Source organism: Neovison vison, chromosome 12, assembly GCF_020171115.1.
Source record: "Neovison vison isolate M4711 chromosome 12, ASM_NN_V1, whole genome shotgun sequence".
In the NCBI taxonomy this organism is placed as follows: Eukaryota; Metazoa; Chordata; class Mammalia; order Carnivora; family Mustelidae; genus Neogale; species Neogale vison.
Window position 1 is genome coordinate 42,087,686 of NC_058102.1, and position 27,220 is coordinate 42,114,905.

General features: G+C 38.0%; 1 protein-coding gene, 1 long non-coding RNA gene and 1 pseudogene across 3 annotated transcripts in view; 1 reads left to right on the forward strand and 2 right to left on the reverse strand.

The window, feature by feature from the left end:
• Window positions 1-1,843: 1,843 nt before the first annotated feature.
• Window positions 1,844-15,446, reverse strand: LOC122891313. Its single transcript, XR_006381271.1, has 3 exons — window positions 15,388-15,446; window positions 13,061-13,206; window positions 1,844-1,902 (listed from the first exon to the last, which is right to left on the reverse strand). It is a non-coding gene; the product is annotated as an uncharacterized LOC122891313 (long non-coding RNA).
• On the reverse strand, window positions 5,765-7,977 carry LOC122891312 (annotated as a pseudogene).
• A 158-nt stretch (window positions 15,447-15,604) lies between the features above and the next one.
• The window catches only part of OSBPL8 (oxysterol binding protein like 8), a 155,680-nt gene continuing 144,064 nt past the window's right edge, over window positions 15,605-27,220 (forward strand). For both annotated transcript variants that reach the window (XM_044228464.1, XM_044228465.1), the window contains exon 1: window positions 15,605-15,910. The gene's annotated coding sequence lies outside the window, so the exon portion shown is untranslated. The remainder of the gene's footprint in view (window positions 15,911-27,220) is intronic.

Consider the following 27,220-nt stretch of genomic DNA (forward strand, 5'->3'; position numbering starts at 1 on the left):
AGCAGAGATAGGATAAAAATTGTTTTTAAAATATTTGAACAAGTGCTATTTTTCCCTCTCAATTTGATAATTTATCCCCACATTGTTTCAAAAAGGACTTGAAGAGACATAAAATATGAAATGCATTTTATAGGAAGAAGATTGTATTTAAGAACTCTGGGTTAACTTACATATCTCAATTGAGCACTGGAAATCCATTGTAAATTCATTTGATGAAAAAGTTTAATGCATCTCAGAAGTTTGTCATTCCGTGCAATTTGAAAAATACATATATTTAGGAATTTTATAATTATGTGACCAGCAGGGGGCAACTAAATACTTCAAAAACAGCAACGTGTAAAGGGAAACATTAAAATTGGAGAGACTATGAGCATTCTCAGTTGTATAGAACTAAATTTCTCCTAAAACGATAATTAACACCTCATCACATTCTCACAATATTGAATTTGTGAAGTTAATTAGAACACTCCCCTAAGTAAAATCTATATACTATGGCCTGTATTTGGCAGGTTGTTTTGATTGTTCTTTCAGTTCACAAGATTCTTTGCAAAAATCTATATATTTAATAATCAATGAGGTTTTTTTTTTTCTTAAAGATTTTATTCATTTATTTGACAGATGGAGATCACAAGTAGGCAGAGAGACAGGTAGAGAGAGAGAGAGGGAAGCAGGCTCCCTGCTGAGCAGAGAGCCCAATGTGGGGCCTGATCCCAGGACCCCGGGACCACGACCTGAGCTGAAGGCAGAGGCCCCAACCCACTTAGACACCCAGGCGCCCCAGCAAGATAATTTTAATACCATCATGCATTCTATATTCTGGCTTTTTTCTTTCCCAGCAAAATAGAAGTTGACTTTATACCTAGAACTATTTGGTTACCTTAAAATATAGTTCATACAGGAAAGGAAAAACAAATAATTCCTTAGTTTTAGTTATTTTCAGAATAAAGATAATTTGGTGACTAATGGGGAAATCTGCATTTGGGTTTTAGATAAGATGAAAATTCATTGACTAGGAAAGGTAGAGATTGTTAATTTTAAAAAAGTAAGGTTGTAAAACTGCACACCAGGTATGAAACCATTTGGGTTAAAAATATATATATTTATATGCATATATAGAGATAAGTAAAGGTATGGAAAGATATACAATAAGTTGTTAACAATGGTAATAGATTGGAAATATGGTTTTTATTTTTCTATTTTACCTATACATAATTTCCAACTTTCTACCATGTGTGTACTACTTTCATAGTAACAGAAGTTTTTGTTTTTTTTTTTTTTAAACGAAAATCACTATTTCCTACTGGGCCTACATATAGCTTTTTTTTTTTTTAAATTTTTTTTTTTAAGATTTTATTTATTTATTTGAGAGAGAGACAGTGAGGAGAGGATGAGTAAGGAGAAGGTCAGAGAGAGAAGCAGACTCCCCATGGAGCTGGGAGCCCAATGCGGGACTCGATCCCGGGACTCTGGGATCATGACCTGAGCCGAAGGCAGTCGTCCAACCAACTGAGCCACCCAGGCGTCCCTATAGCTTTTGAGTCATCATCAACATAAGACTGTAAACATTTCAGCATGAGGAACTTCCAGGGCACCAACATAGCTGGTTACTTCTTTAAAGCCTCTCTGCTTGCAGATTTCCATTGCCTTTGCATCTTACCCACGGTTTGTAGGCTGCCTCAGCACTAGATCCATGTAGCCTTCACACTGTAGCAGTCGTCATGAGTTGGCAGCTTGTTTGGCCTTGGCCAGAAGCTCACTTCTTTACAGCTTTTATGTTATCATATTTTCTTCTTACCTTTTTGACTTTTCCTCATGTTCTACAAGTTTATCTTTCCCTCATTTTATTTATCACTCCAAAATTTCATACTCAGCCCTCTTCTCTTTTCACTTTACATCTTCCTCCTAGAAAAGAGAGGAGAAAATGGATCTTGTGTTCTCATTCTTTTTGATCTAATATGTATCTCTAGCCAAGTCCTCTCTCCTGAGCAACAAAATCATATTTATAATCAGTAATTATTATACTCCCTAGTTAGACATTTACATATTTCTAAATTATTATATTTACATATTTAGGTGCTCCCCTGCCTTATTGTTAAAATAGGAATATGCTACTTTCAGAACTTTAGGGAAGAGTAACTTCCATTTTTATTTCTGCCACCTTCCCTAAGAAGAGTTATTTCACATAATTGGTGATTTAAGGAAGAAAATAAGACCCAGCCCCTTTCTTCCCATGTTTTTCAAACCTACCTACCCACAACAGATTATATTCTGTTCTGTTTCTCATTCTGCATAATAATCTAAACACACATGGATTAGAGCTTAAGCTTGCTTTCTAGAGACAGGTCTGAGTCCTAACCCTCATTTTTTCTAAGGTTGACCTCACTGGGTATGGAAAGCAGTGATTCTGCTCAAGTTTATCTGTCCTGTAGACCCAAATTTTCCTTTTATTATGCCATTTCCCATTTGGACTTGAGGAGGAGTATTGAAAAGCCTGGTTGTGGCTATACCTTGAAGTCATATTGTCCAAACAGCTTTATCAGAAAGATGGTGGTTTTTCATCTTTATCTGGCTCCCTATTTATTAGTTCCAAATTCAAAAGAGAGTTAAGATAAATGAGCAGCTCTCACTGCCCAAGCTCCATTATTGCTAGAACAACTCTATCCAAAAGTAATTGTTTAATGAGAACCTAGATCTGATAAAAGGACTGGAAAATGAAATCTTACCAATCTAACAAGGGAATGGGAAAAGAAAAAAAAATTATCTTGCAATTCTTTTTTTTTTAATCTTGCAATTCTTATTGAAATTATTGACTCATACAAGGCTTTTCAATGTGTTAAAACATGAGGTTTGTTTGAAGAGAAACTAAGCATATGCATGGTATCAAAGTAATGCCATACAAATAACTTCCTAGTCATGAGTTTATAATGTAGGGATGAGACTGCCATATCATTATTTCAATATCAGTCTAAGCATTACTAATTGAACATTAATTGAATAACATGAAAGATACTATACAAAATATACTAAGTTACCTATAATTATTCTAGCTCAAAAGTTTAACTTGAATCTACCAAATCTTTACACCTAATATCTCTCAAATATTTCAAAAGGTCATTTATTATCTATTGACTATTATAAACAAGGTGTTCTGGATTGTTAAGTTAACGTTGCAAGGGCAGGAGAATAAGGAGACGTATGCATTACTGCATTGTGCTTAGAGATAAATTTTGTTTTACTATGATTCATTGTACTTAAGAAATAAGTTTGGCAAGAGAGGACTGGCTTAGAGTGTTGACTTCATGTATTGCAACACTCTGAAGTCTGTTTGAAGTCTTATTTGAACAGAAAGTACAACTCTCAAATTGAGTCCATTTCCTGGTTGCCGAAGAAATAGCTTTCATTCTCACATCACATGTGATACCTGATACTTGAACAGGGGTGTTTGAGATTCTTAAATAAATCTGCTTCCATGACCTGAGGTTATGCCCATCTATGTATCTTCTGTAATTCTCAGAATTAGGCCAGTTGCCACAAAGTTTTGGTATCAATGGAAGGTTGATAGAGTATTGTCTATTTGTAATATTTTTTCACAACTGAGAAAAGTGAAAATACAGTTAGTAATATTGTATATCATATTCCCCAAAGAGTAATCATAACAGTTAATGTTTCTTGAGTTCTTTCTTATCACAACACTGTAAAATTTTAAAAAAAATTTTTTACTCCACTTTACATATGAGAAAGAGTCTTGGTGAGGTCTTACAGCCAGTATATGATGGGGTTAGCATTATTTATCTGATGTTAGAATTGGAGTTCAACCCCACTGCACTATACTACTTCAGTGAGTCAAGTTTATATTGATGAACTTTGTAATATTGATTAAATTGATTTTTTAGAAAGATTTATTTATTTTTAAAGATTTTATTTGTCAGAGCACAAGCAGGGGAAGCAGCAGGTAGATGGAGAGCCCAGCTCTGCACTGAACAAGAAGCCCAATGTGGGACTTGATCCCACGACCTTGTAATAATGAAGACAGATGCTTAATCAACTGAGCCAACCAAGTATCCCAAGACTTATTTATTTTAAAGAGAGAAAGAGTGTGTGCATGAGAGGGGCAGAAGGAGAGAGAGAATCCTCAAGCAGACTCCCCTCTGAGCACAGAGCCCAATGTGGGGCTTGATCTCAGGACCCTGAGATCATGGCCTGAGTTGAAATCAATCAAGAATCAGATGCTTAACTAACTGAGCCACCCAGGCACCTCTTTGATTAAATTGATTTCAAGATTTTCTACCAACTTAATAGTAATACTAACTCGTAACAGTTTCTGGATTAGCAGTGCTAACCTAATGGGAACATCTCTGCATAAAATGAAAGTACTTAGTTTTTGTCAAATATTAGCACTGAAGAAATAAAACATTAACAGAATAGTTTCAACTATTTTTTTTCCAGAAAACAGTCAATGCTAATCATGCCAAAGCCTAAACTTTTACTTGACTTTTTTTTGCTACTTTTTATGAATTTGACAGTTGTGCATTTGGAATGTGTTCAAATTCTATTTGTAGCTGAATCATGTGAATGCCAAGGAGATCAGTACATCTGCTTCTTAGCATCTCTAGAGTAATCTGTATTTGCAGAATGCTTTATATAAATTTGAACATGTTAATGTGCTTAAACAGATTTATTTACCATAGGTCATGAGATATTTGGCCTTTCACAGTAGTTTAATAGAGGTTTGGAGCAAATAACAGATAGCATGAGTTGCTTTTGATTTGAATACTTTTACCAAAAAATAGTCATAGATGTGGGGAACTTGGGTGGCTCAGTCAGTTAAGTCTTCAGCTTAGGTTGTGATCTTGGGGTCCTGGGATTGAGCCCTGCATGGGGCTCCCTGCTTGGCAGGGAGTCTGTTTCTCCCTCTCCCTGCTCATGATCTTTCTCTTTCTCTCTCAAATAAATAAAATCTTAAAAAATAGAAATGATAAAGAGGAAATGATTACTATCTTAAGGGTAGAAAATAACAAGTAGTAATTGTAGAGTACATTCCCATGGATTTGACCTACAGATAGAGAAAAGAAAGTGACATAATTTGAACGTGGGTTTTTTTTCCTTTAAAGTAGGGGCCCAATTATACAGTATGTACCTCTAAGAAATGAGACATTTAAAAAAAACATAACCACATATTATTATGCCTAAGATGATTAATAATAATTCCTTGATATCATGTAATATCCAACAAGTATTAATATCTCCCTGATTGTCTCAGTAGTGTCTTTTATAAAAGTGATTTGAAACAATCTAAAAGAGGTCCACATACTGCATTTGGTTGATATGTCTGATGAGTCTATTTTTTTAATAAACATTTGTAATTTTATTAAATAAAAATAGAACATCACAACCATGAACACTGTTACAATTAGAGGCCCTCTTGGTTCTCCACAATGATACTGAGCATGTTCACAAGGGGTTTCCATTATTTAGTCTTAGTTTAAACAACCACCTTTATTTATTTATTTAAAGATTTTATTTATTTATTTAAAGAGAGAAACATAGCAGAAAGGGAACACAAGCAGGGGAACAAGGAGAAGGAGAAACAGGCCTCCCTCTGAGCAGGAGCCTAATGCTGGGCTCGATCCCAGGGTCCTGGGATCATGACCTGAGCCAAAGGCAGATGCTTAATGACTAAGCCACCCAGGCACCCCTAAACAACCGTCTTTAAAAGAAGGAAAAAAACAGCACTCTACCATTTAACTTGTTTTAATGTTTCCTCACAAATGGTGAAAAATACGACAGTACAGACAAGGAATAATCATAATGTTGTGGCCAACATTATAAATATGGAATTATAAATTTAAAACATGTTATGGTTTAAAAATAAATCTGTAGTCAGTGAAGCTCTTCAGGGTCTCTGCATCTAGTAGGTTTGGTCTCTGTGTTCCTGATGGTGCTCACCTTTATCATTTTTCCAGGTCTTTCACCCCGTCATCTTCTTCCCATCTGCTCCATCAAAGGTCCAGGGGACCCATTAGAGTCACCCCATCTTCCTTCACCAATGTCACCTCTGTCCATGCCACAGCCACCAGAAAGCCACCTCTTTCTCCACCATGACCATTTCTGAACATCCCACCCTGACCACCATAGCTCATGAGGCCACTTCTTCCTCCCTGCCTGCCACCAGGGCTGCCTCTGCCACAGTCACCACCCAGTGGTGGGAAGGGTAGTGGAAGGAAGCCTTCAGGCTCTAGGACCTTAGAATGGTTCATTCTGTTCTCCAGGCAAAGTTCTGGTTTCCATACTCTGGATTGGGACACTGCCAGTCTCCAGCTCTGTGCTGGATGTTTCCTCCTCCGGATGGGTTCCCTTGGAAACTCTGGGACCTTCTTGGGGGAAAGCCACTTCTGTCTCCTCCTTGGTCTCTCATGTGACCCATGGGACCCCCAGGCCCTCGTGGACCACCTGGACCTCCACAGAGTGACTTTGGCATCCTTCTGCCCTCACGGGGAGCCATACTACGAGGAATGCTGTTCATCGGAGGCTGCTTCTTAGCAAGAGAAACCTTAAGTTTGCTCCCTTGAAAATCTTTCCCATCAAACCACTCCATGGAAACCTTGACAGCTGGTGGGTCTTCATAGGACACTGTAGCACCACCTTTGGGCTTTCCTGTTTCCTTGTCCAAGTAGATATGGATCATGGGTTGTCTAGTTCTCTTGTTCATCTTAACAACTTCACACTGCTTAATGAAGTCTGCCAGATCACCTAGAATCACATTTTCATTTAAGCTTAAATTGCACATTTCCAGAGTCTTCATCTAGATCTACAGTGGGCCTAGATCAAGATCTGGTCCTTTTGACCATGAAGCCACCTCGCTCTCCAGCACCCATTGCTCTGCATCTTCCTCCCTGCCTATTTCTGCTCATGCTTCCACTGATCAAATACCCTTCTTATGCTGCCCCAGTTATCGGGCCCACTCATGTTCCATTCTCTCCTGTCTGGAAAGTCCTCCAGACTCCTGGAACTCCATAAACACCCATGCTACTGGGGTGGTCCTGTTGGAATGAACTCTGCTGCCTGTAGCTGCTGCTCTGTTGGCTATATTGACTTGGGGAGTCTGGCTTTAGGATCAAGTTTGGCGGGGATAACTAGTGGACAGCTGCTGCCCATAGTGGCTTTGTTGACCATAGCTACTCTGCTGTCCACAGCTGGTGGGCTGCCCATAGGTGTTCTGCTGAGAGTAACTATTCTGATCATACCTAGCTAGCTGTGCAGAGGAATAGCTGGTAGGAGAAGATGGTGGTGCTGACTGGCTGCATGGGGTAGCTCCTAGGTACCTGGGGTAACTATAGTTACTCTGTCCATATCATAGTCTGGGCTCATTGTAACCTCTTGTGCTAAACTGAGATTGACTAGTCTCAGCAGATTTGTTACTATCTTGTGGTTTTACAGGTTCAGTGGCTGTTGGCTGCTGCCTGTAGACTGGGTAAGCAGGCTGAGTGCCATATGCAGACTGAGGTGCACAGAAGGCCTGGATGGTAGTGACAATAGCAGTGGGTATCATAAGCACCAGTGCCATACAGTGCAGACTGTATGCCTGGGAGGCAGCTGGAGTAGTGTAACGAGGAGAGGCTGTTCCATAAGAAGTTGCATAGGTGGTCTGCCCATAGGTTGCAGTGATCTGAGCTTGGGTAAAGCTGACATCTGTGGGTTGTCCACAGGTTCTATAACTTTGCTGCCCATACGCCTGGGCATATCCTTGAGTGGGCTGCAGCTTGACTATACATGCTGTAATCCGTGGACACCATTTTCTCTCCTTCCTTCTCATTGATGAATCTACCTTAATAATAATAGTGCCCCTTATTTCCTTGCCTTTATTTATTGCATAAAGGTAATTTTCTTCTAGTATTTCCATGTTCTTAGTTTATAGCAATGTATTCATAGGGTGTACTGTTTTTCTAAAAATTTCAGGAAGGAAGGCTGGGAGGCAAACAATGTTAGATCCAAGACACTTGGCTGACAGCAAAAGAAAGTCAAAGTAATTAACACAATGTGGGACCACAAGGGGCAAAGTGTTTGGCCATCTCTGGAAAGGAGCTGATATTTAAAAATAAAATAAAAAATAGATGTATCCTAACTCCATTCCGTTGCAGGAGGGTGTTATAGGGATTAGGGATCAAAGGAAACAGCTGGGGAATGGGATTGGGAATCTGGTCTCAGCTGTCTGTGCATATAATACCAGTAAGTTAGGCTCCCATAGGAACTGACTGAGAACAACTATGGGAAAATATCAACAGGGCCTAGAACCAAGGGATGAACTGGGCAAGAATGCTTTGGACAAACATTACTGGAATATAAGGAAGGTGCCTTCTTTCTTCACCTTGTCACCTCTGGGCACCAGTGTTCTGGAAGAATAAGAAAGATAATAAATAACTAGTAGGAGATTTGACAAAAGTCATTTAGGTAGCTCCTGTCCTTGTTGGGAGAGGTGGGTAGATGGCTACTACCTGATAATGTTGTACATATGGCACCTTTATTGCTAGGAGAGAAGAGCACAAATGGCAGTTTTGAAACACTGTAGAGTGAGGCCTCTTGCTAGCTTCCCATTCATTTCAGAAAAGAGGTGAAGTAAACTACAGATACTTAAATAATTTTTTTTGTAAATAGGATGAGCCTTGGACACAGTAAAAACCAGTAACTTATTAAGTTGAAATAATTAATGTACAGTCTGGTTTATATTAATTACTTGTGAACTATCAGAAAGTTTATGGATGTATAAACACAGGTATGAGAAAGCCAACCGGAATAATCTATTCTAACAATTTATAATCTCTTTTTTTAAAAAAGATTTTATTTATTTATTTGACAGAGAGAAATCACAAGTAGATGGAGAGGCAGGCAGAGAGAGAGAGAGGGAAGCAGGCTCCCTGCTGAGCAGAGAGCCCGATGCAGGATTCGATCCCAGGACCCTGAGATCATGACCTGAGCCGAAGGCAGCAGCTTAACCCACTGAGCCACCCAGGCGCCCCAATTTATAATCTCTTATATGTTAAAAAATATGAAGTAATGAAAGTCATTTGGACATTGTGCAGTGAAATTATGATTTGGTTTTCTCAGCAAAGTATTATAAAAGTAAATATGTTTCTAATAATCTTATGTGGCTGAGGGAAAGAAAGAGTAAAGCTTTGGTTAAAAAAAAAGTAGGATATAATTTCTTTGCATTGTAGTTACCACAACTTCAGAAATTTAAGGAATTATGTGTCCTATGCTTTACATGTTTACATAACTATGATAAATAGCTTTTTATACACTCTCTTGAAATTGAAATGAAGAACATATTTACAACTGGGAATATGTAGGCTAGGCAGATATCAGAAAGAAATGGGTTCTTCTTCCTTTATAAAAATTTATTTGGAGTTCAGGATGCCCTCTGAGCTTAATTAAAACTCAGGAGTCAATCTTTAAATCCTGAGCATAGATTTCTAACTATATCCAGAGATGGTGTTAAAAAGTCATAGCATGCACATTGAAAAGGCAATGTGGGTGGAAAGAGTAGGCAGAGCTTTTCAATAAGAGTTAATTGTTCTTAACCTGTGAATACATAATTATATAATTTGTTATGATGAACTTTCATTTTTAGACTTCTATGGTGGGACTCATTAATGCTTCATAGTTATTTGAAAAATAGTATGTAATTCTGTTTTTTATTACTCTAAATCATGATCTCCTAAATATGTGTTAATTTCTTAATCTGATTATTAATAAATCATCTTCACTGGTACATTAGGCAAATTTGAAATAAAAATGTCATGAAGAAAAATATTTAAAATGCTACATCAGGAGAGTTATTTAAAAAGAGAATACCACTAAAACATTAACACAGTCTTGGCTAAATGGACCAGAAAAGAGGAAAAAAAAATGGAAATGTTTAGTATTTTTGCTTTTAAGAGCATGTACCAGATGAAAATAATACAAACGGATAAAATACTTGGTCTGATGAGGTCTGTTTAATAGTAGGTGTAAAGTAAGAATCTGATTGGATTTATTCTGATGCTAGGAGTATGATTGATTGCTGTTTTTTCTTTTAAAAATATTATTAAATATTTTTAACAATTCTGTTTTGTATAGTCAATGGTTTTTAGATTCATGCAAATATTTAACACTTTCAGTGCTGTTCCTTTAGTCTTAACTGTCAGACCTTTTAATTGGGATGATTTCATTTTTTTCTGTAGAAAGAAATTTCTTTAGACTTTCTATTAGTGAGAATCAATATTAGCAGCAAACTGTTTTTGCTTGCCTGAAAAATGCCTTCATTTTGGCTTCATTCTTAAAGATCTCTTCAGTGGGCATTGAATTCTAGGCTGACAGTCATTTTCCTAGCCCACTGAAGACATTTTTTCACTGTCTTCTGATTCTCTTGAGGAAAGCCAATTACCAGATATTTTGAGGATAATCTATTTTTTTTACCTTCTACTTTTAAGGTTTTCTTTTTTTGTTTTTGGTGTTTTACAGTTTTACTATCATATATATAAGTGTAGATTTATTATTCTTTAACTTGCTGGGAATTTCCCAAGTCTGTGGGTTAGAGTCTTTCTTTCATCAGTTCTGGGAAGTTTTCAACCATTATCTTTCAACCAATATGCTTTGCCATATTTTCTCTTTCCTATTTCCTATTCTTTTGGAGTACTGATTTATTTCAGACTTTCTCACAATGTCTTCCACGTCACTTAAAGTCTCTTCAGCATTTTTCATTTATTTTTCTTTTTTCTATTACATTTGGCCAATTTCTTCATCTCTATCTCCCAGTTCACTAAATTTTACTTCTGCTATGTCAAATAGACTATTAAACATGTCTACTGAGTTTTAAATTTTAATAATTTATATTTTTTAAATTCTATTTTACAAAAAAACACCTTTAGTTATTCTTTGTACTCTCTTGTTCTCTGTACATATTTTCAAGGTTGTCTTTTATTTGTATTTTATATAGTTATTTTACAGTCTATGTGTAATTTCAGTATCTAAAGCCCTTTTGAATATGTTTTTGCTATCTATGTTCACTGTTTCTTACCAATGGTGTCTCATTTTCTTCTGTGCTTGTTATTTTTTAAAATGTGAGCTGCTCGGGGTGCCTGGATGGCTTGGTTGGTTAAGCACCCAACTCTTGGCTTCAGCTCAAGTCATGATCTCAGGGTCCTAGGATCGAGACCTGCATCGATACGTAAATATTTTGTAAGCAAATCTTCAGATATTATAAATAGACTACTTTTTTTTTTTGAAGGTCAAGCAAAGCTTTATTTCGCACCAAGCATCAGGAATCAGACCGACCGTCAAACAGACCGGTGGGGGCCGCCCCTACAGAGAGGACGACCCCTCCCTGCTTTCCAGACTAACCTTTATAGAGCAAAGGCCATGCGGTGGGGCCTGGCCACACACAGGTGGCCAGTGAGATTGTAACAAACACAGGAAACTCCACAGTGATGCTAGGCGACCAATTGAATTACAATTTACCCTAGTAGACATTTGAACCAACCCATCACCTAGTTCAGAATTGGCACCCAAAATGTGCCCAAAGGGTGGGGTCCATACTCTTTGGCAGCTAGGAGACAGTATGCGCCCCCACTGATTGAATACCTCCACCTGGCCTGACCCATAGACTACTTTTTAATATAAATTTTTAGTTGGGTGCTTACCAAATATCTAGGTGACTATTTTGTAAGTGTCTATTACTTTATTTTACTAAATAGAAGAGTAATATTGTTCTATAGTACATTTGGCCTTTGAACCACTAATCTGTTAGTTTACATGTACTTAACCTGATTTGTGAGATTATACTACATAATAAATTCAAAATCTCTGTAATAAATATTTATGATTTATTCTTATTTCATATTTGTAGCAGCAAGTCAGCTGCTACTGTATTGCTCCAGGGTAAAGGTAAATTGCAGGTCTGCTCCGTGTATTTTCTCATTCTGATAGCCTATTTGAAAAATGCCTTTCTCATGGCAGGCAGCATGAGACTAAGAGATTGACCTGAATGTTGCACTAAAATTTAAAGTAGTTAGCATGTATTACATCTGTTTATAAACCACTGGCTAGAGCAAGTTACAGGGCCAAGGGTAATAATATAATCTACCACAATCTTATTGTGTTCAATATATTATTCATGTTTAAGTTTACTCTTAATTTTCTTTGAGAAAATGAGCATTTTAATAGAAAATCCTCATCAGCAATTTTTGGCAACACAGATGTCTAAATGGAAAGGCTAAAGGTAAAACAAAAAACAACCTCAAGCCAATCGTTCTCATTTTAGGTCAGGGTTCATACATAGTCTGTGGGAAAAATTATCACTCCTGTCAGTGCTTTAACTGATTTGGAAAAAGAATTTCTCATTCTCAGAAATGTATAATTAATTAAACACTGGGCAATAAGAGATTAATTCTCATTGGAGTTAAAACTGGATAATTATAATAAAAGTGGATAGTTTTAATAAAAAGTTTTGTTCAAAAATGTTATTCTTTTTTTCAAATATTTTATTTATTTATTTGACAGGCAGAGATCACACGTAGGCAGAGAGGCAGGCAGAGAGAAAGAGGTGGAAGCAGGCTCCCTGCTGAGCAGAGACTCTGATGATGGGATGCGGGGCTTGATGTGGGGCTTGATCCCAGGATCCTAGGATCATGACCTGAGCCGAAGGCAGAGGCTTTAACCCACTGAGCCACCCAGGCTCCCCTCAAAAATGTTCTTCTTAAAAATTATTTTAAGAGTAGAAAACTTGTAGGGTATCTCAACATAGCAAACGAGTTACAGGGTATTTCTCAATTATAGTGCAGGATCACATATTACAGTTTCTGTTTATGTTGTGATTATATCACAAATGCTAGATTGAATGATCATTTCTTGCAATCATAGAATATTAAATTTGAAAGGATCTGAAAAGTATGTCTTTCTGAATTTGAATATATTGATACATCATTTTGTTGCAATCAGTTGTGAGGTATGTCAAAATCATCATTCATGGCAAGCAATTATTATTAGCAACAGTTAAAATACAGACAACTGCAAAAGATATACTTACATTTGTTGTTCCATATCTTTAGTTTCATGAACTTGCATTCTGATTTTTTTTTTTAGTGTGGTTGATAGGAGTTATAACTAGTCTGACAAGAATTTGCACTGTCCTGAGTATACAATGGCTATTTGTTTCAAATGTGAATATCATCACTGAAAAAAAAAAGGTTGAATAACATTGGTTAAACAGCTTATAGTCCAACTTCCTACTTTTATCAGAATTTGAAATGCAGAGAGTAATTTATCTAGCCAAATGTCTAAGTAGCAAAGTCTATAACCTAGGCCACCTTGCTTCCAGAAGGGTGCTTCCTTTTTCAGGAAAAGATCATTTATTTTCCACTGCCTGTGTAAGAAATTTGGGCCTGAGGCAGGAGAGGACTGTCAAGGTAATTTGCCTTCTCTTTCTTTTTTTTTTTCTCTTTTTTTTAAAAAAGATTTTATTTATTTACTTGACAGACAGAGATCACAAGCAGGCAGAGGGGCAGGCAGAGAGAGAGAGGGAAGCAGGCTCCCTGCTGAGCAGACAGCCTGATGTGGGGCTCCATCCCAGGACCCTGGGATCATGACCTGAGCAGAAGGCAGCGGCTTAACCCACTGAGCCACTCAGGCGCCCTGCCTTCTCTTTCTAATCTTTAGTTTTAGTTCCCAAAGTAAAGGAAAAGTACCAGAGAGACAGAGCCCAGAGTGTATATTTTGTGTGTTATTTGTGCTCTAAGAACATTCTTTTTCAAATCTATTTGACTGCAACTCACAATAAGAAACAATTTAAATCACAACATAGGACACACTCTTATCCTTTCACAAAGCAATTTCTTGTCCACACTAAGTATGTAGTCTGGTCTTTATATTCTCTTCCATTCTAGCTTATTTTATTAAAAAATAAAATTAATTTTTGAGTCTGAATAAAAAATACTTCTCTAGAAAACAGAAGACAGGTTTCAATTTACTGACAAACTCCACAAAGTTACTTGCTTTGCTGAAAGTGTCATTCACAGAATAATAAATGTCTCTCATATTTTTTTGAACTACAATTATCTCAAGAGTTCAGAACAGAACCTGTAGAATCTTTTCTTCATTCTATAGAATGAAGAACACCAGCTCATTACCAGTCTCACAGATTCTAAGACTCATTGTTTTTCACATTTTAACAATCTCTGAACTCAGGATGTGTCCTAAAAATATCAGTGGCATGGCATAGTTTAATTGGCAGTGTTTTTCTGTCTTGAGTAACACGAACTAATGGTGAGTCTTAAAGTCTGTTTCTTAGTGTACCCATAAAATACATTAATCATAACGATTTAGACAGGCCAAACTCTATTGCTTATTCATTTCAAAGTATCCAGCTGATCAGAAAGCTTTTTGATGTCATATTAAGAAAATGTAATGAGGGCGTAAGACTTTTTGCTTTCATTACATTTTCTTAATATGATATCAAAAAGCTTTTTGCTTAAGCAAAAAGTCTTACGTTCTGGGCCAAAAGTAAAAATGACTTGCAAACTGAGAAAGCTTTCTCACATGCTTTCATTGTTCCCAGGGTTTGATTATGATCTTTTGCTTTTCTACCCCCCTCATTTCTGTATTGTTGCTTCTCCTCCGGTGTCCAGCATACTCTTCTCTCCTCCTCACCAGGGTTGAGGGCTGGGGGAGAGAGGTCCTTGGACCATGGTTTAAAAGGGAGGCAAAAGGTATGCCCAAAAGTTAAGGTACTTGGGGGACGGGGAGGATTAGTCTTTATTTTAAAAATGGAACAAACTGCCAAAATCCTGCGTATCTGCTTAAACTGCCACCAACCTCACACAGCGTAAGACTTAATGACTCCAAAACTGGCACGAAGGATGCTGAACCTGATTAGGAACAAAAATAAGTTTGCTAGGCTATTTTCATCCCAGCATGATTGAAACGCACCATCCTTTCCTCAAAGATAAAAGCCTCTAATGAGGAAAACAGTAAATTAAATGCCACAAATTAACGTGCTACTAGAAATCGGAAGAATTAGTTACTGCTTTTTCACCCAGACACCACGATGCCTTCTTTTTTCCTTTGTTTGGCTAACACTTTAGCCAAGCCAGGGCTGAGGAGGCGGGCGTCACCCTCACGCCTCCGAGTGGGCGTGGGGTCCTAAGCCCTCACCAGGGACCTGCACTGTGCAGTCTCCTCAGATTAGACAGGGCCCTGTAAGACCGGTCCAGAAGGCCTCGCCTCGGCAGGTTACAGGCGTGGGGCGGAAGGCGGTGGTCTCGCATTCCGAAGCCTCCTTCGGGTACTCGGAGGCAATTCGGCGGCGATAAGACTCTGGCAGAACAAGGTGTTGACAGTTGCTCCCGCGCGACTCACCGCCTAGCCCGCAGGAGAGGCGTCTCTGCGGCCGCCTCCGCACTCTGTCACGTGACGGGAAGGGGGGTGGTGGCGGGAGCGCGCGAGCTGGGGGGCGGGGCCTGGAAGGGGAGGGCGCTCGGATGTGAAGTATCTCGGAGGCTCCAGGTTCCCAGAGAGGCGGCGACGCGGCCGATGACAACATTAGGCCGCGACGAGCTCCGGGCCGGGCGGTGGTGGGAGCGGTAGCCCGAGCGGCTGTGGCGTTAGGTTTTACCGCGCCAAGAGCCGCAGCGAGAATCGGGCAGACGAGGGGAAGGTGGAGCCCGCCCTGGCCAGAGGACCGCGGACCCGGAGTTCCCGCCCCGCTCTCGTGCACAGCCGGCAGCGTCTCCGCGGCAGCGAGCCAGCGCCCTCGGTCTGGGCTCGCGCCCTAGCTCCTGCCGGCTACAGCAGCCGAGAGAAGTTGGGGTCTGCCCGGGCGCGTGCAGGGCCCCGGAGGAACCGGCCCTCTGCTGCCCGCCTCTCCGGGGGCTCCGCACCGGTGAGTGTCACGCCGGTCCCTGAGTCGGGGGCCGACGGGTCTGCACCCTCCTGGGCGACTGCACCCCCTTATCCCCACGTTCTGAGCTCGGCTCGGCGGGGGCTCCCCGCGCCGGAGAGTTCCTCTTCGGCTTCTTTGTCCCTATTTGGAGTGGGGGATTCCAAAGGCCGGCGGGGGTGGAGTGTTTTGGGGCCCACAGTACGTGCGTGTGCAAACCTTACAAAGCCACGTCAGGGGCCGGGGGTGGTGAGAGCATTTTGACCACCCTGAGTGCCTCCTCCCGAAGTTTGGGCGGACAGCGGGGTCTTGCCGGAAGCCCCCGCGCGGGGGAGAGCTGGTGCTTTGTCACTTGGCGCGGTTTAAGGCGAGGCTTCGGTTTTCCTGTGACAGCCTCAGAGGAGGCTGTGCCGCGCACCGCAACCGCACCCGCCCATACTGAGCCGAGTGACACGGTGTCGTTCCTCTAAACTCAGTTCCTGTGGCCGACTTGTAACGTAGGAGGAAGACGAAGCCTTTGTTGTACTTTTTAATGTAATGTTTGTTTCTAAGTCCTTTCTCAAGAGTGGACTCAGGTTCTTAGGAGCTTCACATGGAGCACGCTTCTGGTTCATTGAGCCGCCCACTCGAGACCAGCTGAGTGAAGCAACAGTATATGCAGATCTTCCATTCACAAAAGTCATATAACACTCTTCTTTATGAGAGACATCTGCTTTAGGGAACTTGCCTAATTTCATTTTATCTAAATATTGTCTGAAATGATAGATAACTTGGACTCCTCAAACAGATGGGAAAACTTATCTGATGATATTATAAGCATATTTGTGTTAAATAATTTAATGAAGTTTTTGCCTTTCTAATGCTAGAGGACTTTGAGTGACTTCTGATTAGTATGAGAATACTATAGTGGGGTTATTAGTTTTTATTAATTTCCCTTGAAACTTAGCCTCAAATTAGTGCCACTTTAGGTCTTTTCAGATAATCATTTAAAAGTTTTCTTTCTTTCTTTTTTTTTTTTTTTTTTGCCTCTTAGGATTTCAAGGAAAATAAGGATTGTAGAGGAACGTGGATGAATTGCTTGTTAGATTTTCTCCATTCCATCAGCTGTTGTCTGCAGTTGATCATGTTAAGAGACTGTGGTCAATTTTTATGCTTGCTAGAAACCTGTTTTACAGTGGATTATGATCATGCTAATTTTATAAAACAGGTTGGGAAAGGGAGAGTAAGGGTATGATTTGTCCTTTATAGAAAGTACAGCTAATTTCAAGTATTTGTTGCCCCTTTTTTGATACCAACTATGTATGGAATGACTATAATATGCCTGTTCAAAGTACTGGGAAAGGGAATAGATGAAACATAAGAACTACCTTTTAGGTCTTTAATTATGGAGATTAGGTTGTTGCGGTCAAATTCCATGTAGACTGTTTGAGCCACAATACATTGTACACAGCTGCTTAGAACTGGTTGTTTAATTAAAAAACGGTCATGGTTTATTTCTTTCTTGTTGAATATTAATATGCTATCTGTGATCTGGAAAGGGTGCTGTCCTTTTTCAGTTAGAGTACTATTACATTTTCGAGGCAGTCAAATATGGTTTTTACAGCAGCACATTTATGGCACTTATAAATTTGGCAAGATCTAGTTTCTTGGTTCATTTTTTAATTGAAAACCTTATACTCTGGGGATAAATAAATTACAATTCTGTGTAATGAAGTTATATTTTAGTTTTGACTTAAGAAAAAAATGATAACATTATGATTTTATTAAATTTTCATTACAAAAGGAGCTGTCTTGTTAAAAGACAAATTGCAGAATTTCGGGGCGCCTGGGTGGCTCAGTGGGTTAAGCCGCTGCCTTCGGCTCGGGTCATGATCTCAGGGTCCTGGGATCGAGTCCCGCATCGGGCTCTCTGCTCGGCGGGGAGCCTGCTTCCTCCTCTCTCTCTCTGCCTGCCTCTCTGCCTACTTGTGATCTCTGTCAAATAAATAAATAAAATCTTTAAAAAAAAAAATTGCAGAATTTCTTTAGTGAGTCCTGTTAGTACATTTAAACTTGTTTTGGTTTATAAATAATCCTTCAAGAGCAGGTTACTTGGAACATGAGTGACAGAGTAAAGGATGATACTTAGACATAGTTTTCCGATTTTGTGGAAAATTCTTATGCTAATAGCAATACCTGAAGTGTTACGGTTGAATATTTATAATATCCAAAGCTGAATGCATTTATAGCAGTGATCTTGGAGCATCAGGGGATTCAAAAGTAGAAGGCATATGTCTTACCTTATTTTTTTGAATATGATGTACATGTAATCCATAAATATAACATGAATTAAAAAGTCTCTGAGTACTGCATTAAAGTGGCTGGGTGCAAGGAGATTGGTGGAGATGCTCATTGGAGCAGTTGTGGCTATAGTATCATTTTCTTGTGGATGGGACTCAGGAAGGGATGTCTGGACTAATGTGTAGATGTAGATTTACATTCCTATGTTGGAATCCCTTGAAAGATTTTAGATCTATCCTTCTTTCTACCTTGGTTCCTCATTCCCTCATATTTCTTTGAAGGCATTAAATTGAAGGTCTCATCTGAAAGTTGTGATAGTAGGAATTTTTCCTCGCAGAAAAATGTTACCAAGTACGCAAGCGAGAAAGGTTTCTTCAGAGACCTTGTAAGAAGGAATCCTTGTTGTAGAACAACATACTCTTCTACCCCATCTTATTTTTACCTTTTTAAAAGATGCAAACAATGTAAATCATCTGTGATAGCAAGGACCTGTCTTTTTTGTTCACCATTAGTTCTTCAAATACTTAACAGTTACTGAATGAAAAAAATGTAGTTCCAAATATACAGCAGGAGAACAGAGGAATGTGTGATAATGTAGTCCAGAATAGATACAAGGAGTGAGATGGTAAGGAAGGATGTTGGATTGAGAGGAAGAGAACAGGTCATAATTGGGAAGCTCTTTTAGGGGAAGTAATTCTTGAGTTAGGTTTTGGTTAAAGCTGTGTATCTGAAGATAAGCAGGTGTTTTAAGGAGGTAGACAGTATGAACAAAGCATTTACAATGGACTGGGTAATCATGTGGGATTAATAAGCACAATGAGTTTTTTTGGGGCGACATTATGAATAATTTTTTCCCCTTTGATGGTGACATTATGAATAATTTTTCTTCTCCCCTTACAACTGTTGCCTCTCCCAGATGAAAAGATTAGTATACTTCATAAGAACTAAGATTAGAGTACTTGAATTGTGGAAGTGACAGTGGTATAGTGAAAGCAAGAGCATTGAACTGGGGTGTCAGAAAATTTGAATTAGATTTTTGATTAAATCTTACACAAGCAAGTGTAGGCAAATCTCTGGGACTTAGTTTCCTCATTTGTAAAAGGACAATAATCCTTACTCTGGGAGAATAAAGTTATATCATGTATATGGAGGGGATCTAACACATAGAAAGACTTCATGTTAAATTGTTTGAAATAGATCTTTGTCAGGGGTGCCAGGCTGTCTCAGTCAGTTGAGCATCTGACTCTTGATTTTGGCTCAGGTCATGATCTCAGGGTTGTGGGATTGAGCCCCATGTCAGGCTCCACTGGTCATGGAACCTGCTTGGGATTCTCTCTCTCTCCCTCTTTCGCTCCCCACCATGCTTGCTTGCTCTCACTCTCAGGGGGGGAAGAAAACCTTCAGATTATTAAAAAATATGTTGGTGTATTTATCATGAACTCTAATATCTACTTGACCTTTGAGTTGACCCTTTAAATTACCTTTACATTTTTGAGTATTAAAATTTTAGATGCTTAGTTTTCTTTCAGTGAAGCATAATGTTTTCTGATAGAAATGAAGCTTAACTTTTTTACTTTAATGTTACCACAGAAACGCTAGAGGCCTCAGATTTTTAAAGCTTTAAGTAAGGGATGTGTATGGCTGAAAATCTGAGCTTTTAGGCATTTCTTCCCTAGAGAATTTGTTTTTGAAGAAATATCCCATGCCTATCGTGCCATCTATTCATTGTTGTGAAGAAACGGGATTTTCCTGCTATTAAGTTAAAAAAATAATTACCAGAAGTATCCTTTATGTGTTTTTAGTGATTTGAGTGACTATAAACCATGAAGGATCTCTACCTGCTGTGCTTTATTTTAGAATTCAATATTTTTTGATCAGGCTAATGGACTTCTGCCTCATTTCTTATCTAAGCTTTTTGGTCTGGTAGCTGTTCTTTTATAAATCTCAAAATTTCATTATATTTTGTGAACTCTTCATATGTTTATAATCCACAGAGCAATCTATCTTGTGTATAATATTTGCAAGGAAATTATTTAAAAAACTAAAGATCTTGAGTCTTAAAATGAAAAAGAAGCCATTTACCCATCACCTTCCGTGTTCACAAAAGACTGAAAAAAAAGAGCAAATGGTTTTGAGCTTGAAGACTCTTTTCCCATGAAAAGGAGAAACTTTTTGATTTAGGGTTGTTAACATGATAGATTCAGAAGGAGATTGTTATAGCTCCTGAAGGTGTCTTAGTAGGCATAGTTGGTACTACTACTACTACTACTAATAAATAATATGTGTTGATTCCTATGTACCAGTTACAAGTTTAGAAGTATTTGCTATGTTATCACATTTAATCCTCACGATGAGCACCTCCCCCTCCCCATCAGATGTTTTTTTTTTTTTTTTTTTCCTTTTTTAAACCTCAGGCACTGAGAGATTAAGTGGTAGATAGTGGAACCAGGATTTGGACTAAACCAAAGTCTCAGGGAAGCTAATGGCAGGTTGTTGAGCCTACCAAAAGGATTTGAATTAGAAGTTTAACCTGAGCTTTGATTCAAGAGCCTTCCTCTTAATCACCACATTATACTGCCTTGTAAAGTTTATTTGCAATTGCCCCTTATGACAGGTCTTGACCTTCATGTCTATATCAACTGTATGATTTGAAATGAAAATACATTTTGTAATAAGATGCCGTATAGCCTCGATTTTTAAAAATTTCACACGTGTTTGACATCCTATTTTGTAAATCTTGGAAATATTTATACTAAAGCAAAAAATTCTTTGTTCATTCAGCTGCCAATTTCTCACCAGGAAATTCCAAACTAAACTAGAAATATAAGAATATAGTAGATATGGTATTTTAAGGTGACTTGTTAAAAATTTTAAAATTCATACTTTCAGGGCGCCTCACTGGCTCAGTGGGTTTAAAGCCTCTGCCTTCGGTTCAGGTCATGGTCCTAGGGTCCTGGGATCAAACCCTGGATCAGGCTCTGCTCAGTGGGGAGCCTGGTTCCCTTCCCCTCTCTGCCTGCCTCTCTGCTTGTGATCTCTGTCTGTCAAGTAAATAAATAAAATCTTAAAAAAAAATTTTTAAAATTCATACTTTCTAAGAGTAAGACTGATGCATAGACATGGTATGGATAGGTTTTATGTAGAGATATTTGAGGGTGACAGATCTGTGTAATTGAAATCTATTGAAATTTGCAAATGAAATTTCCATTAAAGTAACTTGTTTTTTGGCTGCCAGACGCCACATATTAGCAGGATTAGTTTATCAGATTACATAGTTTCTTACAAAGAATTCTTGACTCTGGCTCCTATGGAAATTATGCAGTCTGGTATATAAGTTTTGATGGGGTGGGAGTATGGTAGATCTGGGTAGAAATGAGTCTACTCTAAGTAACATTATTACTGAGTAGGAGTAAGGAGGTGGAATGCCTTGAACATGAGGGCATGGGTACACTTTTACAGTACAGAATGGGATTAGGGAATTCTGAAGACCAGCTTTGCTTACTGTTTAATTTTGCCTGTTGTTTGGACTATAATATTTAAAGTCAGCAATCCAGAAGTAAAGAAAAATAGTGCTGTGCATCATAGTGGGAAATTTGTAAGAGTTCTAGACTGCTTTGCAAGATGTGAATGCTTTATGAATGATCCTGGAAGGACTCTCTTACTACCTATTATTTTAAGAAATCTAAAGAGACAAAATAACACAGGCTTTAGAGCCAGACTGCTTAAGTTCACAGCCTTTACAGCCACTTACTACCTTATTGCCCAGTACCTGATCTGGCACTGACCTACTGTGCTGATAGTGGAAGAAGTTGGTGTATTGAGGCAGAGTAAGGCCCAGAGTTGCACCCTATGAGTTTCCAGTGGTTCTTAGATGGTATGAAAGAGATCTAGAAGTTTTCAGAAAATCCTAGTGAAAGAAATAGAAGTTAACAGTGGGAGCCAACAAGCTTGTTGTTAGATGACTACTGTGAAGGGAGAGACCATGCAGTAATGATTGAGGGTAGGGGGAGGGCAACTGCCAGTTTGGTGCAATGCCCACCAAAATTTGTGTTTTCTCTTGTTCCAGTACAGTGAACACTGGGAAGTGGTTACTCAGCCAGGCATGTCATTTTGTCCTCTTTCCTTGTCATCCCTCTCTGCATCTAGGTAGAGCCATGTATGTGACTGATTTTTACTAGTGGAATGTGAATGGAAATGATGTGTTTTCACTTCTGGGTAGAGGTGACAGAAAAGCAGGTGTTCTTTCTCTAACTTCTTTTTTCTAGTCCAAGAAATATGGAGCACTTAGAGGGTGGAAGGATCTAGAGTCTTTAAATTACCATGTAGAAAAAGTTGTGCACAGGTTGTAATTTTAATGAGAAATTTCAGTTGTGTAAAATTACTGTAAGCATGGGCTGCATGGAATGGGTAGTTGAGCTCCCAACATCCATTGGATGTTGTTCCAGAATATTAATCAACATGTGCCATTATGACTCTCCTAAACCTCTGAAGTCCGTGAGGACACAGAATGTAGAGCCCATGGATCTACATTCAGATCAATCATAAATACTTACTGCACCCATGAAAACTTTCCTACTATGCCCAAATACCATTATAAGAATGAGGAGCTGTGAGAAAGTATAAACATTTTTCTATAGAAGTCTGAAAAGTTCCTTTAAAGCAGGGTTTCTCCAACTTGGCACTGTTGAGATTTGGGGTCAGATAATTCTTTGCTATGAGTGGCTGTCTTTTGCGTTGTGATATGTATAGCAGCATCCTGTTTCTCTATCCATTAGATGCCAGTAGCATCTCCCCTTAATTATACAACCAAAAATGTTTCCAGACATTGTTAAATGTCCTCTGGGGGCAGAATCGCCCCTGGTAGAGAACTATTGCTTTAAAAATTGAGTCAACCTGAAAAATTATTTTAAGCTGAAAGACACTTTACCTTTATTCTAAAAGATGGAGTTCATGGGGGATGTTTGTGAATATGCAACAAAGGAAGCTTTGTTGTTTTTATAAAACACACTGCTTTCTATTGAATGTTAATCTACACATATTAATTTATCGATTTAGACATTATCTGAATTTTCCATTTTTTCTTTCTTTCCAAACTTCTTATTACTTAAACACATTACACCCTTTCCCCTGCCCCCATCTGTAACCCCAGCTGTCATGTCCACCGGTTCTCTTTAAATTATGGAAACCGATAAATAGTTTAAATATTATAACTTGTAAATATTAGTTAATGCTGGGCTTGGTAGTATGCCCAGATTATGATTTCTACCCTTAGGCCACCTGAAGAAACATGTCCATAATAAAATCAAGGTCTAGTGGATTTTATTTTACTTATTTTATTAACTGCTCAAAATCTAGCCATTAAATTAAAAAAAGAAAGGGACATGACTTCCTGCTTTCTTGGCGTTTCTACCCAGCCTTTTTCTTGTTTGCTTTTATTATAGTTTCCTTTCCCCCTCAACTCTTCAGCATTTTGCATTTTATACTGTGTTCCCTATTTTTCTGGAGTTGCTTCTAGTTCTGCCTCAGTTTGGACTAGGTGCCTTTTAAGTCTCTTCTGGGAATCTCCTTTTGAATTGAATCCATTTTATTTTAGATCTTTTTTTTCCCTAAATTTATTTGATCTTTTTTTTCTGGAGTCCGCAAGTATCTTCCTGAGAAAGTGTGTTCGAGAGGCAAACTTTCTGAATTATCCTGAAAAAAATGTGAGAGGCAAACTTTCTGAATTACTCTGTGTACAAGTTGTCTTCATCCTAGTCTAATATTTGACTGATAGCTTGGTTGGGCACTGTACTGTAGGTTGCAAGTAATTTTCCTTTAGAACTCTGAAAGCATTGCTTGATTGTCTTCTAGCATCCATGAAGCCATATGTCATCTAATTCACTGTGGGTTTTGTTTTCTTAATAAGGTGATCTGTTCTTTATTCTGTCCAAATAAAGGTTTTTAATTTTATTTTGGTTGTTTCTTCTAGGCATTCAGTTGTCCTTATTGTCTAAATGACATTCTTCCAACTCTAGGAACTTCTTATCTATTACATCTTTGATGTCTTTCTCCCTTCATTTTATCTATTTCCCCAGTAGTAAGCAGATACTGTCTCATGGATTGATCCTTTTGTCTCATTTTTACTTTCATAACTTGCAAATCTCTTTGCTCTATGTGCAGGGGAATTTTTTCCCCCTAATTTTTTTGGCTAATTTTTTGGGGACAGGTAATCTATGAATTTTCTTGTTCTCTTTTTCTTTTCTTCCTATCATTCTCTTCTGTTTCAGTTGTAATACTACCTTTAGTCTTAGAACATTAGAATATGTAAAATAGATTTTTTAAAGGTATCTTATGGGGATGCCTGGGTGGCTCAGCGTAGGGTCCTGGGATCACATCAGGCTTCTTGCTCAGCGCGGGGTGGGGGGGTTTTGCTTCTGCCTCTACCTGCTGTTGCCATGGTTGTGTGCACGCCTTGCCTTCTCACTCTCTGACAAATAAATAAATAAAATCTTTAAAAAAAAAAAAAAGATATCGTGTGTTCCCTCAATTATCTATTTTTCCACTCTGGTCACTTTCAGTGTTTTTGTAATTCTTATTTTTCATGCTCAGTTTTCCTTATATGACTAGTGTTTCCTGGTTGTCCATTCATGTTTCAGAAAGCAGGACTGTGTTTCTGGTCTGGGTTGCCCTTCTCCCACTCTGTTCCTTGGACTATTATCCCTACTAGTTTTGCATTTGGATGGGAATTGTGGCCACAGCACTTAAGGGGCTGGACAGTACAGGGTAGGGCCTGTCTCTTGGCAAACATTGTTTTAGGGTAGAAGGGAGAAGAGCTAGCTTCTAGCCTGTGGGCCCTCTAAATGCCAGATGAAAAAGGTTTATTACTTTGCCAGCATCACCACTTTAGTCTTATAGTAATTCATTTATCTTAGAGAAAAGCAGAGTATCTTTTTACCTGGGGGTAAATGTCAGTTGCTTAGGTGTTGCTTGGAGATGGGGGATGGAAATGTAGTTAGTTGTTTCTTATACAGTCAAGTAATGTTTAATTCTGGTTTTGGCCGTACTATTTTCACCCTTTGCTGTATCATGTAGTTTGCAATCACACCTCTCTGGAGTCCTGTCAGACATACGGGTTCCCACCTTTTTGCATTACTTACAAGGTATAACAAATGTGTAGTTTGCTTGTTATATCTATTTATCTATCCATCTCTATACACACATATACATACATATATACACATGCTACCCCATCTCCAATTTTAAATTTATTTCCTCATTTTTTTTTTTCTGTATGAATTGTTTTTATTTCAGTGGGATAGTTGTAGTAACTGGAGGGAAATTTTATATATATTCTGCCATGTTTTTATTACAGTCCTTTTCTAGCTTCTTAAACATAAGGTATATAGAACTATTGAATTATTTATTTCTTCAATTTATTTTTTTGAACTAATTTTTTAAAGGCGGGCATATTCATGGGAATTATCATGATATTGTTAAAATACAGTATTGTTCCTTAATTATTGATTTATTTAGGTCTTTATATCTCTATACCAGTTTGTCCTAATACTTGTACTCTTTTTGAATTGTTGTTTGCCTCTTAGTTTTTCTGATTCCTTTTCTCTTGTCATCTACTCCAATTTGCACATATCATTATGATTTTCTTGCCATTTTCTACTTTGCTACTTGGAAACTGAGTAAGACCATTTAGAATTGTGCATAAAATAGTGCCTTTGCTCCAGAGAATGGCCTGTTAGCTTTATCACATGGCTCTTGTGATATTTTGATTATTGAGGTATCTTTACTTATTTTCTGTTTCTTAACTGTATCCAGGCTGGTGAGGTATTATTCTTTTTTTATTTACTTCTCTGCTTTAATTGTTATAGCTACTTTGGTTCAGTAGTTATTGATACTTTTCTCCATTTTTTTTCTATTCTACCTTATAATCTCTGGTACTGTAAGTGTTGAATTTAAATTGCCTAGCTAGTTCATCAAAGGCCTTAGTTTTCATCTCCTCCTTTCATTTTATATTCATAAAAATTTCCCAGCATTCTTACAAAATTTCTTCAACCTGTTCTCTTTTTTATTTCCCACTCTCCTTTTCCTGAATCTTTAGGTACCACATTGATTGTAAGTTATCCTGGGCAAATAAATTTAAATTCATCTGTTTCTTTCCCTTCTCTTCTGTGGTATTGCTCCATTTCCCCATTAATCTTTTTAAGTCTTCTCTCATGAGACTTCGTAATTCTTTCTTCTATAGCCCTGATTTCTATGCTGGAATGTGTTTCTATGATTAGAGTTATAGTTCTCCTGCAATCAGAAGTTTTTACAATCCAGATTTAAGAAATGCTGACGACTTTGCTGTTGAAATCTTGTCAGAAGGGTTGTGATTCAGATGGCTTGTTAAACCCCCAGATTTGGCCTGATTACATAAGATCTTATAGGACCTTCATAGTAAATACTTAATTGAAATTTAAAGTAGTTTAGAAAATAAATTGGCTCTTGTGCAGTTTCTTTCTACACATATATATATGTTTATATATTCCCAATATAGAGGAAGTCAGTGTTGTAAGCATTCCCTAATGCAGTGGTTATCTATTTACTGATTATTTTGTGAACTTCTTTTATATTCCATGAAACTCTTTATTTTTAGAATTCAGAGGTTAGATTAGGTAGTAGTTGTTTTACCTTAGGTCTCTTTCTTTACCTTTTTTACATATCCTTAACATTTTTTTTCAGATATCTGTTGTCATGATTAATTTCCTTCTTGATTGGCTCATTACAGTATCCTTTATTGTTTGATTATGTTTATAGTTTAGGTACTTTTTCTTACTGTTCCTGAAATTTTAAACTATAATCTTTAGCATTATATAGATAATATTGTACTACTTTCAAAGGTTTGGTTGTTCGGGAAATTATGGTTTTTATATCTTCATTTTCCCAAGAATTTATCATTACGATGTAGGAATTAAAAGAAAATAATATTCTGTCACTATTGAGAGAAAACTCCTCAGGAAAAATAGAGATTCATTTAAAAGGTTGATTACTTAACATATT